Below are 14,897 nucleotides of genomic sequence, written 5' to 3' on the forward strand. Positions count from 1 at the left end.
CTGTTCTTGTCCTACTTTCCAGTGTGCCTGTCCTCCCTCCTTGTTGTCTGTTAAATGTGACGTGCTGGCCCTCCCTTCGCCGAGCCCTCTGAGGTATCAGACAGCAGAGCCACTAGCCTTGGAGACAGGATGGCTTGGTCTGCATCCATCCATCTTGTTTCTGTGCGTGTGCCTCTGTAAAATCCAATTCCCTCCTCTCATGCACGCATCCTCACCGACACTCATCCATCTTTTGCTTCTCATGAATCTGGGCCGTCTGGTCAGGTGCTGCAAGCACATCATTTGTTTCAGTTAGTGTTTTATACCTCTCAGCCCACTCTCTTCTGTACTCTCTTCTCCTTTCAAATGGCCAGGCTGCTGGCCTGTAACTCACAAAGGGCCCGGTGACGCTATGTTCAAGGCTAACAATATCACAGTGGCAAGGATGGAATGAGCTTCGACTTTTTGCCATCAGCAGCTGCTCTAAACCAATAAACAGGATGTTAAATTGAGAATCACTGCCATAGCCAGGTTGTTGGCAGTACCGTCGCCATATTCCAGACAGCGGTAATAGCATCATTGGTAATGCTGTGGGTCTCAATGGGATGTAATTGAATGTGACTTATTCAGTTACACGTATATGTCTATGTCTCCCAATGGGGCTTGGAAAGTGTCTCCAGAGTTTCATCCTGCAATAAAGACAGCAGAGAGTTTAATAACAGTAATGGCAGCTTAATGGCTGCTTCCTGCCAGTGTAATTGAAAATTTGAGGTGTCATATTGCGTCTTTGCTTTCATGGCTCAGTGATGCAATTGTTTTCCGACCTTGTTAGATACACATCTCTTTGGTGATACTTTTATTGCATAGTCCCATCACTAGGTGGCAAATAATCATGTTACCATTAAGACCCAGCAGTCGGACACAGTGACCAGCCTGACGTGGACGCTTGCTAACCTCAGGCTCACTTACCATTACCCACATTGCCATTCTGCAACCTTGCTGGGAGGCAGAATGGCCACATTGTTCTCTGGTAGCTTCACTGACATGAAATCGTTTTGCGTGGTTGCAGAGCTCAGCTGTGATAGAGTGTTGTTATCTCAGTGAGAGCTTTTACTCGAATGAATAATCAATTGTATGTACACCGTTTAAAAACAAACACACCTCCGCAACAGATATAATTCTGATTTTCTCTACTGTTACTGGCAAACGACATGTAGCTACAGCTCAGCAACTCTCACAAAACTCATGAGAATTACTAAATAAACAATGTATGAACAACGGTGTAAGATACAATAACATTTGTGTACAGGTGAATTTACAAATGGCGGGGGCAGTGACAGGTTGACCTCAGCTAACAAGCGGGGGCTCATACACACTACTGTTCTGCAAAACTTCGCACTAACTTCGCACACATTCTCCTTACACTCAAACTCATATTATAAAATTATAACAGCATGTCTGATTTCTCCTAAATATGTGGGTGGAGACAAAAGCAATCGATCTCAGGTTAGGAGAGTAAGACCACTTTGCAGATCACTGATAATACTATTATACTTAACTTTTAACAAGGAAGAATGAAATTAACACTAAATGAATTAAAGACATTTTAGCATTTTTAATCCTCTCTCTCTGTTATGAAACAATTTTTAAACATATCCTATAAATTGTTTCTCATGATTCACACATTTTTCCATATCACAGAATTTTTTATCCTATTACAGACCACTGTCTTTTTAAATGTGTAACAGACAATTAGTGAGTTATTCTTTTAACTTGTAACAGCAGCTTTATCCTGTTTGTACTGACAGGGGTACATAAGCTTCTGTATCTACCATTCAGACATACGTTAACTACAGTAGCTCTTTGCAGCTTCTGCATTATTCAAAATAATTATGGAAATCCATTGATTACATATCATTCATCAAAATGTCTGCAGTGAAATTAAGCCCGCCCACAGATAGTGACTGTCCAATCATAGCTTTGGAATGGCAGTGCTGTCAAACTTTGGATTTTTCAACATGCTGAAGCTGTTTCCGTGGTGATCAGGGGACAGGAGTGATAGTTGGTGTCTAAAGAGATTAGAGGGTTGTGTCTTCTTTTAGCCTTTATAAAAAACCAAAAGCAAAAGAAGAGGAGTGTATGCTAAAATAGTTCAGAAATAATGCTTGTTCTCTTTCAGCTCTAGCCAAACTTGTGTTAGATTGCATGATCAATGATTAGTTAGCAAGCATAATTAGGAAATTATGTGCCTTTGAGTGAAATCTGTAAAAGTCTGACTGACCTGTCACAGATTCTTGTTTTGCTCCCCAACTTATAAGGTTGATGTGACACACAGATTCTTGGCATGAGACTTGGCCAGTGGTCCATTTAGCCGGGACACCCAGGCTCGGGAACTTTCCCCCTAGCGTGTCCAAGTGGTATTAAGGTTGGCGCCGCCAACACTAAGAAGAATAAAGTACGTTTCACGGGATATTCTGTTAAATTATCAAACGGACAGTGAATGGTTTGTTTCTGGCTGCTAGCGATAGTGTTAGCAACATGGCTACTGCTGCCAGCCTGGCTACTGTCCAAAGCAAGAAACAAACAACCATACGAATCATAATCAAAAAAAGTTGTCTATTTCCACTTTAATAAATCAATAATAGACTGGGTAATATCATCATTAAACATTAGCAGCAGTTTAAATAATCCCTGATTAAACAATTCTGAAATAAATAGGATACAAAGCTGCTACACACACACACACAGACAAAAAAACACACACACAGCACACACACACACACACACACACACACACACACACACACACACATCCACTCACAGATATAAAGATAGACAGTATTTCACAGGCATAAAATTGAAAGAAAGGTGGCCTTTCATTACCATCCATTTCACCTCACCACCCTCAATCATAATTTCAAGTAGGTGCTAAATAATACCTTTACCACTTCATACTCCATACACGGAGGCAGCAGAGATAAATTGTTACTGACACTTAAAAACAGTCAGACGAAATGATGTGGTAATTTAGTCCAAGTCCTTCCTCACTGCTGCCTCTAGCCATCTGTCAGTGGAGTCCCGGACTCTGGTCACCTGTCTTTACATGCATGTGTGTTTGTGTATGAGTTTAGTGTGTATGTGTATGCCTATGGCCAGTGACAGAAAATGAAGCTCCATTTCACTTTATATCTCCCGGCTATTTCACCTTGTGCTATAGCTGCAGCCCATGAGAGAAAGACAAGCGGGACAGAGAGGGACAGGTGTTGTCTGCTTCGAGAGCCTGCTTCTCTGTCCCTGTGTTTGTGTTTGTGTGTGTGTGTGTGTGTGTGTGTGTGTGTGTGTGTGTGTGTGTGTGTTTATGTGTTTATTCATGTGCACGAGCACATGTGGGATGCATGTTTGTGTGTCAGTGTGTATGTTTTTGTGTGTTTCTGTTTAATAGCTGCATCCATGCACAGCACAAACACATAAGTACAGTATGCTCAGTGTGTGTTTGTTTGTGTGCGTGTGTGTGTGTGTATTAGCTGAAGGCAGTGCATCTCTCTCTTGAGCCAGGTCCTGCAGAGTTAGCGTGCTGCGTTCACAGTCGGCCTGCATTTTACCAGCAGTCTCCATTTACACCGTCTGCCACTCGGCTGTCCTCGACTGAAACATATATGGGTTCTGTTGTTAATAACAGGTGCAGGTGAGGGCAGCGTATTTCAAGATTTACGTCAAGTCTTATACTTGATGTTCAGTTTAATGGAAGATTCAATCTGTAATACAAACACATATAGGCGGCTAAACAATACTAACAGTCTCACATGGTTGAAAGAGCATTGATTGGTTGGTCAATGACTGTTTGCACAGTATGTGCAGAAAACCACTGAGCTGCATGTACTTCATCTTTTACTATACAATTTTAAATTTACAATTACACTTTTCTCATATTCCATAAACAATAAAACAAGTGAAGAAGATATATTGACTGAGGAGAGAGTCAGCTTTTGCAGTTCTGAGTTGAGTACACAAGACAAGGGTCTGGTGTATCAAGACTAATTTATTCTAATTAAGGGTGTCTGTAATTGATTTGGACGGCTAATTGATTTGTACCTTTTTAATTCTAGGAAATAAAAGGAACCATCTTCTCTGTCAACAACCAGTTTCCTTAAGAGGTTCATCAAAATCTAAACTTCTTCATCCAATAATGACACAGGCAAAGAAAAAGAAAGGTTTGACAAGTAGCAGGCAAATTGATCTAAAATCAAGTTGCAGATCATACAGGACCTGTATTTATTGCAATTAAAAAAGAAACATTATAGTTGAATTTATTGCATTCATAGCATGAAGTCTTGTGGTTAGAAGTCAGCTGAACACAAGTGCATCTTTGTAGTCAATAAACATATACCAAACATTCACATAACAAACTGAAACTGAAAGTACAATTTGCCAAACCAAAAAATCAGTTTGAAACAAAATCATGTACAAAATATCAGAGATAATAGTGTCATGGTGAAGCAGACTGCAGTCAAGATAAAAAAAATTAGTGCTGCCACTCGCTATTTCAAATAATGTGGTAAGTGAAAGTTTAAGAATATACAAAAAGTCATTTCATAAATCACCTCTGGAATGATTTTGAATGTTAAGACTGGCCTGCACAAAACACAAATCAGGTATTCAGTTAGCTGTCAGAAAGCTCAGGAGTGGTTTGAAATACAACTGCTGATTAAGAGCTGCGTCAACAGAGAAAGAAACTATCTAGGGCAAACTCGACATCAGTTTAAAGAAATTACATTTAATGAAATCCTGTCTCAAGGAAACCTTTGGTGATCCCATTAAAACATCTGCAGGAAATTGAAGAATAAGAAACTGATGTTCCCAAAACTGTTTCAAAATGTTCTCTGAACTTGTTCTTTGAACTTGTTCAAAGAAAGAACCCGCCTAAAGCAAAACTATACCATCCTCAAATGGGCCGTTTGTAAAGTTATGACCATGAAAAAATAGGTTATATACAGAAAAATCAGACTATGGAGAACTTGGAAAATGTGGTTCTAAAATGGACCACGGAAGAAAATGATGTAATTGTGAATATGTGTAAAAAAGTGACAGATGTATAATAGGTTGTTTTTATGTGTCCTACTCATGTAACGTTCAAATATGTAATGCAGAAGTGCACCAATGTTTAAGTACATTATAATTACCTAATTGATTTATTTGTTTTTGGTAGTGTTGTATTTAGTAGTAGTAGTGTGAAGCACCATGGGTGATGAGGTCAGTGGACGTCAGTGTTTGAGATGTATTTCTGGTGATGGTAACACTGAGAACCTAAAGGCTATATGTCAAAGCTGCAGAGTAATGAATACTGGTGCTCTTAAAGTCAAATGTATTTGTTCGTTTGTTGAGTTTTGTGTGGGTTGAGTCTAATAAAAAGTTTAATGACAAGATAAAGAGAGAGGCCTTTGTTACAAAAAAAATCTTTGTCTAGCACTGACACTGCATCCCTGAAGACTTGGTGGTTTGTTTGGAACCAAAACAAAAACTCCTTAGATTAGCAAGAGCAGAAACTTGGCATCCACTTATTCAACTAATTCTTGTTTATAACTTTTCAGCCCTGAGGACGGCCTGATCTGGCTGCTTTTCCACCACTTTCTCTTTCTCTCTGTCTGTACTTCATCCCCTCACTCGGAGCATGGAGGGTACAAACATGAAAACAGGCGGTAGTCCTCAAACAGCTTCTGATGTACTGCCGAGGAGTTCAATACTTTCACTGACATGTAGTTGCTGGTAGAAGACTTGAAAGCATTCAAATGTATATGTGTTCAAGTTGAGGAGTTCTTTAATTATACCCAAGTAAAGTAAAGAGAAATTTAAATAATAATAATACTTTTAATTTTAATTTTCTCAGTTTCGTTTTGTCACTGGATAACTCACATGACTAATACAAAACTTGTGCCCACAGAGCTTGATTAAATATGATAATGCATGTTTTATATATTTTATATATATATATATATACAAGAAATATGTACACTCATACCTACATACATACACTTATATCTATATATATACATTCAAATATAGACAATATATACAAAGTCAGGAAAGAGAAAAAAAGTCCAAAAATAAATAAATAAAAGATAAATATGTAACAATAATAACAATAGTAATAATAACAGAAAGAAAAATAAACAATATTTATCATTGTATTAATAAATAATAATAATCAGTTGATTACACACTACTGAAAGTATAATAATTATTATTATTATATTCCTTTTCTGCCAATAGAAAATCCTACACACTGGTCATTTAATTCCAGGCTGCTTTCATCAAAATATAATATGATGGATAAATGCAAAACCCCTAAAGATGGGAAACTGAGATACTCGCTCCTATTCTTCAGAAACTTCAGATTACATCTATTCTCAATCTGTTAATCACCAAATCATGATGATATTGATATCACCATAAATGTCTTGTTTCAAGATCAAAGGGATTCAAGAGGATTATTTTCAAATTTAACATTAATAAATGAACAAAATGTTGGCATTTGTCTTGTTGCACCCACCTCTCTCTCTCTCTCTCACACACACACACACACACACAAAATCCATTATTGCAGTGACCACATTTAATACAGTTGCCATATCCGCTGGCAGCTACTGAGTCATTAGCATAATTATAACATGCTGAGATTTTTTGGAATGAGCGTGTGATTCTTTCCAAAAGCGTTGTCACACTGTCTCACTCATGGGATTCATCGTCAGTCACACTCAAGTTGCCTCCCATCTGCTCCCTGAATACTACTTATTGTATAAGTGGGCAAAGTTCTCCTCGTCCGCTTGATGAAATGGCCCAACAGCTTTCTAAAGGACTCTCGTATGTTGGCCTTTTCAACCAGCATTTTCCTCTTCAGTTCAATATAGTTTCAACAACATCTACATAACTGTGCACAATTTACATACTGCAGTTATAGTCTTTAAATAATGTATGTTTGCTTGATATTGCACCTGTACATGGTGACCTCCAGGTTATTCAGTAATTGGATTTCACGGTTGAGAAATGACTTTGTCTCTCATCCTTGCGTTTCTGAAACACTCCAGAATAAATGAGGAAAAGGAAAGCGGCCATCACTTTAACAACTTGAGTAAGATTAAGAAAGTATGTGGTGAAGAGACAACTCAGCTTCACAAGTAACTTATGATGTATGTGATGCAGTATTTATAGACTGTTGAACCTGTGGGCGTAAACACAGTCTAAATGGACTGACTTCACCTCAAACCAGTGTTCAGAGCTGGTCTGATGGCATGAGCTGCTAGTGATGTTTGAAAGTGATTTTCAAGGCTAGGAATGTGTTGGATCATCTGTATCCTCCACTGCAGCTTCAGCATAATGGAGAGTATGCACTCATGTCACTTTAATACATTAGGGGACTGATAGAGCTGCGGGTAAAAGTAAATGACATTACAATCAATCTGTGAGGCGGTGCTTTGAGCTACATGCTAATGTCAGCATGCTGACTGACATGCTCACAGTGACTATGCTAACATGCTGATGATAACCAGGCATAATGTTTTCCATGCTAACATCTTGGTTCGGCATGCTAGCATGCTAACACTTCCCAGTGAAAATTAAAAGTGCAGCTGAGGGTAATGATTGTGATCTGATAAAGATCTAAAAAATAAACGGATCACCAAAATTATTACAAGTTATTACCACAATTTGATTGCAGTCCATCCCGTAGTTGTCAGGACATTTCATTTGAAACCATGGTGGCACAAGAAGAAAAGTTAGGGATCACCAAAATTTAATGGAAATCCATCCCAAATTGTTGAGATATTTCAGTCCGGACCAAAGTACATGACTGACCCAATTACATCCCTAAACCCAGTGTAATGCCAAAAAACCTGTTTTTTTTTTTTCTTTCTTTCAAAATCTGCTTGAGTATGAGTGAAATGTATGCTGCATTAAGATTACTCTAAGAACCATATGTTACAAAAAGTTAATAACTAAATGTAAATGTAACTTGTCACAACTTACCTACAATATTTGTGATCTACTGTGACAAATGTATATACTTTGAGTAAATCTTAAACCTCTGCAAAGCTGAAGAGAAGTCCCTGCTTTAACAGCATCACTGTGTCCCTGTGTACAAGGGGATGGACAGACCATAATGACCCTCAAGAGCTCTCAGTAAGTAATGCATAATACATTAGTTCTTACCAGGGCACCACAGAGACTTTTATCGTGATTAGATCCACTACCTGTTTTTTTCAGGTCACCTCTTGGAGGAAAAAAAGATTTCTCCACCGTAAATAACACCAAAATGAATATGACTAGGTTGGCATGTACATGAAGTTGGGTGAGGTGTCTGGGGCCAAAGCCCAATTTGATCTAAGTCCCTACTTGAAATATAGCTTGCTGAAATTTTTGCTAAATAAATGTTGTTTTTTTGTTTTTGTTTTTGTTCAATTAAAAACTGCACTTTTTCCTGCTGCAAGATCTGCTGTGGTAATCGTCAATCATCAGTGCACTCAATTTAGCTGCAAGATCGGAAACATTTAATCTAATGTAATTGTTTCTCATTTGAGGCCAGTTTCCATCAGGATTTAAAGTCCATGCATTCCATCAGAGAGAGAGATTCTCCACAGTGAACAGACATTTATAATGCATTCTCTAAATGAAGAGCCCAATCAGCATATCCCCCCAGCCTGATACCTCAATCTGCTTCCCAATCTCATTTCTAATTTATCTTACTCTGCCCCAACAAACCCAGTGCCGCGAAGTGCAATTTGACATTAGTCCTTCGAATCTGCAGTGGGCAATGAAGCAAGGGAAGAGTGGTTTGGCATAGATCCCATCCCCAAAACTCCATAAAGTGCCTTTCATTTGTCTTCTGTTCAAGTTCATCTGTGCTTTATGAATGAGCTTAAAAATGTGCGAGAATCTGTTCTCCCAGGAAGTGTAATGGATTCCTGATGTAGCTTCGGCTGTACATGGAATAAGTGAAGGGGAATCAGCTTTACCCATTAGCATTCACTATTTTTATCTTATACATGTGCAGTTACTGCTTCCCTTATTCCATGTCCAATTAATGTGATTCATATTGCTAATGGTTACTAACAGGGGATGTTGGAATATGTTTTTGTTCTTGTCATTTCCTCTGAATAACACTTTGAAGCTGATACAAGATGACCTTTAGCACTGTTAGGAGGTGTGTGTATGTGTATTTGTGCGTCTGTGCAATTTTCCTTGACATTTTATGGCAAAAGGTCACAGCACTTTTGAGTTTTGTGTTTGCTGATTCTGTCCCAAAAATCAAAACTAACCACAGTGGTGAAACAGTTCTTACAAATTTTACAATGGCTGTGGATGTTCAGGGCAGAGTGGTGCATCCATTGGTCATTCTGAATGATGTGCTCGAGGAACATGACATTTTGTATTGCCTCCACCTCTAACGCTGGCTGAATGGCAGTAGGTTCATCCTGCAGTATCGTGGTATTAAAGCCAACCACAGGGACAGCATAACATTTTCAAACCATCTCTCAGTTTAATTTTCCAGTTCATCCTGCATTTGTATTAACCAATTTCCTATTTAGTCTTTGTCTCATGGTTCCTTCCCTAACATCATCAGCAAATCCTAAAATACCTGCTACCTGGGATGGCCACTCAAACTTAAAGGAAAGACTAATGACCAGGGATGTTATGGGTCGCTGCTAACATCCTATAGCTGTACAAATAGTAATAGTAGCATCCAAATGTTTGAAGACATGTCAGATAACTCCTGCAAACAGACACATTGGATGAGATAAGGATAACAAGACACTCTCCATAAGCTGCATCATAATATTTTGAACCTCTTTTGAAACACAGTTTTGAATATTCGAGCCCGTCCTCACACACAAGAGATGACAGCAGTGGTCTTTTATTCAAACACTTAAAATGGTAAACAGTCTTCACTTACATAGCACTTTTCTTCCTCAGCAGACAGACGATGGCAGAGCTGCATTGCAAGGCACTGGCCTTCACGCTGGGTTCAGCGTCTTGCTCAAGGGCACTTCAACATGTTAAACCACCAACAAACTCTGTGATTAATGAATGGCTCACTCTACCACCTGAGCCACAGCCCCCTGCATGTTGATGTGAATTAGTTGAAAATCATTGTTGACTTTGTCCTGCCAAAGGCCTCTTGTGGCCCTGTGAATAATAAATATGTTGCCACTCAGAAGCAAAGGCAGAGGTACCGTGAGGTTGTAGCGCCAAAAAACCTCTTAGTGAAGATGCTTAGGGGCGGAGGGTTGGGTATGATTATGACATGAGAGACTACTGTCACCTCTTGTCTCCCGGTGGCTGTCAGAACTAGTTTCATTCAACCACGACTGCAGTCTTTCCCCGTTTTACCTGGGTTTTAATTACTTAAAACTAACAGAAACTTAACCCACAGAGGTGCTACATTAGAAAACAGTGACGTGAAATATTTATGTAACAACAGTTTGTAAAAGCACTGAGGAACAACAATGTCTTCCCAGTTGATCAGACAATGCCCACATGGGTCATTTTGGAATGACAAACAAACATTTTCGTCATTAAGGTTCAGAGCATTTGATTTTGCATGTGGGAGCCCTTGAGTTTGAGACAGTGGGGAAAGCAGCAGACTGTTCGGGCGCAATGAGCTACTTTCCATATGCAGCACAATGAATGCCTTCAAGGAAAGACCGCGCCAAGTTATTCCCTTACAATATTGTGTCTCCGTGACGATCAGGTTTTCGCTGCACCTTCCAGTATGGTCATCAGAACAGCTAAAAAAAAAAACAGCTAGTTCTGCTCTAGGTTTACATGATCCTTAAATGATTGGCTGCTTTAGAGTGAAGACTCATCTCCCAAATCCCTACTGATGGATCTGTGTAGAGATGATGGTTGTGTTTGTCTACGATAAACAGAACAAGAAACACCCCTATGACACACTCTGTTATACCTTGTGAATATTCATTTCATGTATGTGTCTACTGTACATTCACAGACAGGTTTCTGTTTTGATGCTGTTTGTTCTTTTGCATTAATTACTTGTGTTGTTTGCGTGCCATCCACTCCTTTTGAATGCTTGTTACTATCAAATTCAACAGATGAATACCAAAAATATCAAAGAGAATATCCAACCGTTTCCACGCTGCGAGTTGGATATGTGTGAGGGAATAAAACAGTAGCATAAAATACTGAACACAGCGGCATTTGAATATTAACATCAAGGTTATACCTTTCTGCACACTGTGTATTTGAGTGCTTGTGGGACTAATGAACAAAGGCGTCTCCTTACTGAATTTTTGAGGAAAAGAGGAATCCATAATGCAAAACAAGAGTGCTGGGATGCAGTTTGATGTATGACCTCAGAGAGTGGTTCTACCATAGATTGTAGATGCCACTTGTCAGAGTATGGGCCTTTTGTAGTCAGTGCTGAGAAGCTTGAGCTGCCTCTCTGACAATGGAAATGATAAAAAAAACATTTAGAAAATGGATGTTTGACAGGGTTGTAATGTACACCTAACACACAACAAGAAATAAATGCAATAAACTCAAGCATACACATAAAGACTGTAAATGTCCAAAGGCACACCAATTCAAACACAATCTTGTGTCCAAGCGCTGATCAAACTCTTCTCTTTTATCAGACAAGACACATGGAGTGTGTACGACTGTTTGCAGAGGCCCGGGGTGAAAAGAGCCCTGATCCAACATTGTCATAGCTTCTGTAGCACTGCAGGTGTTATAAAAGCGACTGGAATATGGATGAGTGGGAGACTGCTGTGATTGAAATGTGCTAAAGCGAGTCGGTGCCTTTGTACTACGCTCCAAGGTGTGGGAGAGGCGGAAGAGAGAGAGAAAGTAGGGCAGCAGAGATTAAAGTAGACAACAAGGTGGAGCTGCTTTCTGATACTTCTCTGGCCTCAGCCTGCACACAAGTTGCCCTCAAGCACTGGTTCTCAATCAGATTATTTTAACCCGATTCGCAATGCGCCATGGCAAAGCCTTATCCTCAGCTCCGTTTGTGTGTGTGTGTGCGTGTGTGTGTGTGTGTGTGTGTGTGGGTGTGTGTCTGCAGCAAAGATGTGCTGGTTTTGTTGTGGGTTAACAAGGAAAGCATGACACGGTTTTATGGGTTCATAGCAGACACAAACGCTGACACAGTTTTCCTCCTATCTCTTTCAGGAAACTTCCTCCTTCTCAGATCGAGCCCTCTGAGAAATGAGCTGCCAATGTAAGTGTTTCGCCTCACCTCAGCACTTGGTTGATTTTAAATTAATTAACGAAAGCCACACAAACAATCATGCATGCACAGAGCCGTATAGCCTCGAACCTGTAACCTTTAACTGTCTTCCCCTCACTAACCATTGGGACGGGATTCACCACTGACATCACTGGTTAGTAGCTAATTGCTATTTTCCCTGCAAACACACTGATGGGACATCAAAGGTTGACTCACTGCAGGACAAGCTAGTGAAATTCAAATTTTTGACAACCCTTCCTTCAGTATTATGCCACTGAGTTGCCACTTGTGCTTTTTAGTTTGTCATCCCGCGCACAAGGAAGGCTTAAGGCGCTATTAATAATGGATGAGGATGTGAGACTTTCCAGCGAGTTTTCCAGAAGCATCAGTGCTTGCATTTAAAACCCAGGCAGCACTGGCTCTCTGTGCACCTGGAAACTGGGGTTGTAGCTTTCAAGCAGTTCTCGAGGCAATGTAGTCGGTCAGAGCCGCTTACAGCAAAGATAAGAAGCTGCGGCCAGGGCCGTAACCAGGCTACCAATTTCTCAGTTGGTCACACCAGCGCATTATTTGGTTGCACCTTTTTGTTTTTCCAGTCCCTCCCTGCAGCCTGCACTCTCATCATCACCATCACTTGTGTCTGAGTCGCGGGCCTCTCGTATATTCAGTATACCTCTCTATGACTCACAGATACACACATACACATACACACACAAAAGATGCACTCCTCACATCCTAATGGTGACCTTTGATAATACAGAAGTAGGTCTATATTGTCTTTTTTAGCTCAGCCTAATGCATTATAAATTATTGTCTGGGTGTAGAGAGATGTGTAATAGACGTAGGTTTCTTTATACTTCAGTAATGCTTATTATTGACAGCAAGGGTATATGAGGTGTGTGTGTTTTAGAGGGAGAGACAGAGAGAGGGGAAGATGTTTCTGTAAGGGTTATTTATAACATAGTCAGAAAGCTGCTTTGTCACTTTTTGACCTGACCCGCCTGAATCTATTGTTTTTTCTTGCGAGCTTACCTGAACTCAGGCTGACCCGCACATTACTAGCAGGCAGGGAGAGTGCAGGTTGGAGAGACAGACTCAGCAAGTGAAGACGAAAAAGCATTACTTTCAACCACAATGGCTAACAAAGCACCGACCCAGAGGGGCACCAAAACAGCCTAATGATCATCATGCACTCGCACGTGAAAAGAGCCCCTGAAAAATGCTCCACAACATGCATTACCTTTTCATGGAAGGCTGGTTGTATCCTCTCGTGGCCAGAGGCATCCCACCATTTAAATTCCAGTTGCTGTCAGTTGAAGTGCTGATGATGCAAGGAGCTGCACTCATGCCCTCTCTCACAACTCACAGTGGACACTAAATAACTAATCTGAATTAAGCACTCATTCGTCTAGGAGGAGAAGTTCTCAACTGCAGATTTTTTTTTTTTTCTTCAGTTGTTCATTTTATTTTTAGCTCTAAAAAATTACCGAAGTCTGGACCTTGATGCAGCTTTCACTGAATAAGCGAGTTTGCAGAAAAATGTTTTATAGTGCATTCACTTTAAAGTCGACAAATGTTCATAGTAAACTCCAACTCAGTGGAAATAATAAATGCACTGCAAACATTTTTATTTTTAAATTTTTAGGGGAAACAATTTTGCTATATTTTTCGGCTACTGGTTTGGTGTTTCTCTTATTTAGGAAAATAAGATTAATAGGACAAACTTACAGGCAGAAATGACTTGAGATGACACAGAGTTTTAGTCCTGGCAGTGTAATTGTGCATCGTAATGGTATTATTACAAAGTATCTGCAAGATTATGTTTGTTATAGAAGGAGTGAATGCTGTGTTTGAGAGGGTCTTAGAATCGCTAAATATCAGTGAGCACAAGTTGTACAAATCCCATCAACAACATCATGAACATGTGGATCTGCCTCTGGAGAGAGGCAGATACAAGAAATAGAGATTAAGCTTTTATATGGCTTCTTCTTCTTCTTCTTCATTTTAATGGAAATTTGAAACTCTGTACACAGCACTGCACCAGATTCAGTTTAAGGATTATACCGACAAACACGACCACTTCTCACACACAATGTCAAGCCACTGTCCTTCATTCACACACACACACACACACACACACACACACACATACAAGTCTGTCTTTATAGTTTCTCTCAAATATTTACAGCAACACATCCTATATCACATGAACACATGTGCACTCAGAGAGACATGCATTTCCATGCAAATATAGTTCTTGACATTCACACACTTACACACACAGACACCTCAGCAGACCCACACATGGACACACATATTGCCACTTTTCTGCAGAAACAGGGGTCTTGCCAGCCACGTTGCTGTGGTTAGGAGATAACAGGACGCTCCAATCACAGGTTTCCTCTCAATCCTTCCCATAAGAACCCAGAAGGGAGTCTCCAGAGCGTGGAGGATGAGAGGTTGAAGCTGAGATCACACTCACAATAGGCTATGCTAGAGGTGTTAGAATTGGATCTGGAGGTTGCATTTGACTCTGGCTTTTGTACAGTAACTGTGCACAAAAGGTGCGCCGTCGCTTGATAACAAATTAATCATACAAGCTTCACTGTGGCGGATTAATTCATGCTTTGCTTATTGGGTCAAAGTGAGACACGCTGCATTTGTCAGAGGATAATCA

At 39.9% G+C, this 14,897-nt stretch overlaps 1 protein-coding gene across 2 annotated transcripts in view; it reads left to right on the forward strand.

Annotated features, from left to right (window-relative positions):
* Window positions 1–14,897, forward strand: part of dlgap4b (discs, large (Drosophila) homolog-associated protein 4b) — a 107,039-nt gene that overhangs the window by 55,596 nt on the left and 36,546 nt on the right. For both annotated transcript variants that reach the window (XM_023423553.2, XM_023423556.2), the window contains exon 3: window positions 12,163–12,211. The gene's annotated coding sequence lies outside the window, so the exon portion shown is untranslated. The remainder of the gene's footprint in view (window positions 1–12,162; window positions 12,212–14,897) is intronic.

The sequence above is a fragment of the Seriola lalandi genome, unplaced genomic scaffold (assembly GCF_002814215.2).
Source record: "Seriola lalandi dorsalis isolate HSWRI2012SDOR001 ecotype SW California unplaced genomic scaffold, Sedor1 jcf7180002054692, whole genome shotgun sequence".
NCBI classification, from domain to species: Eukaryota; Metazoa; Chordata; class Actinopteri; order Carangiformes; family Carangidae; genus Seriola; species Seriola lalandi.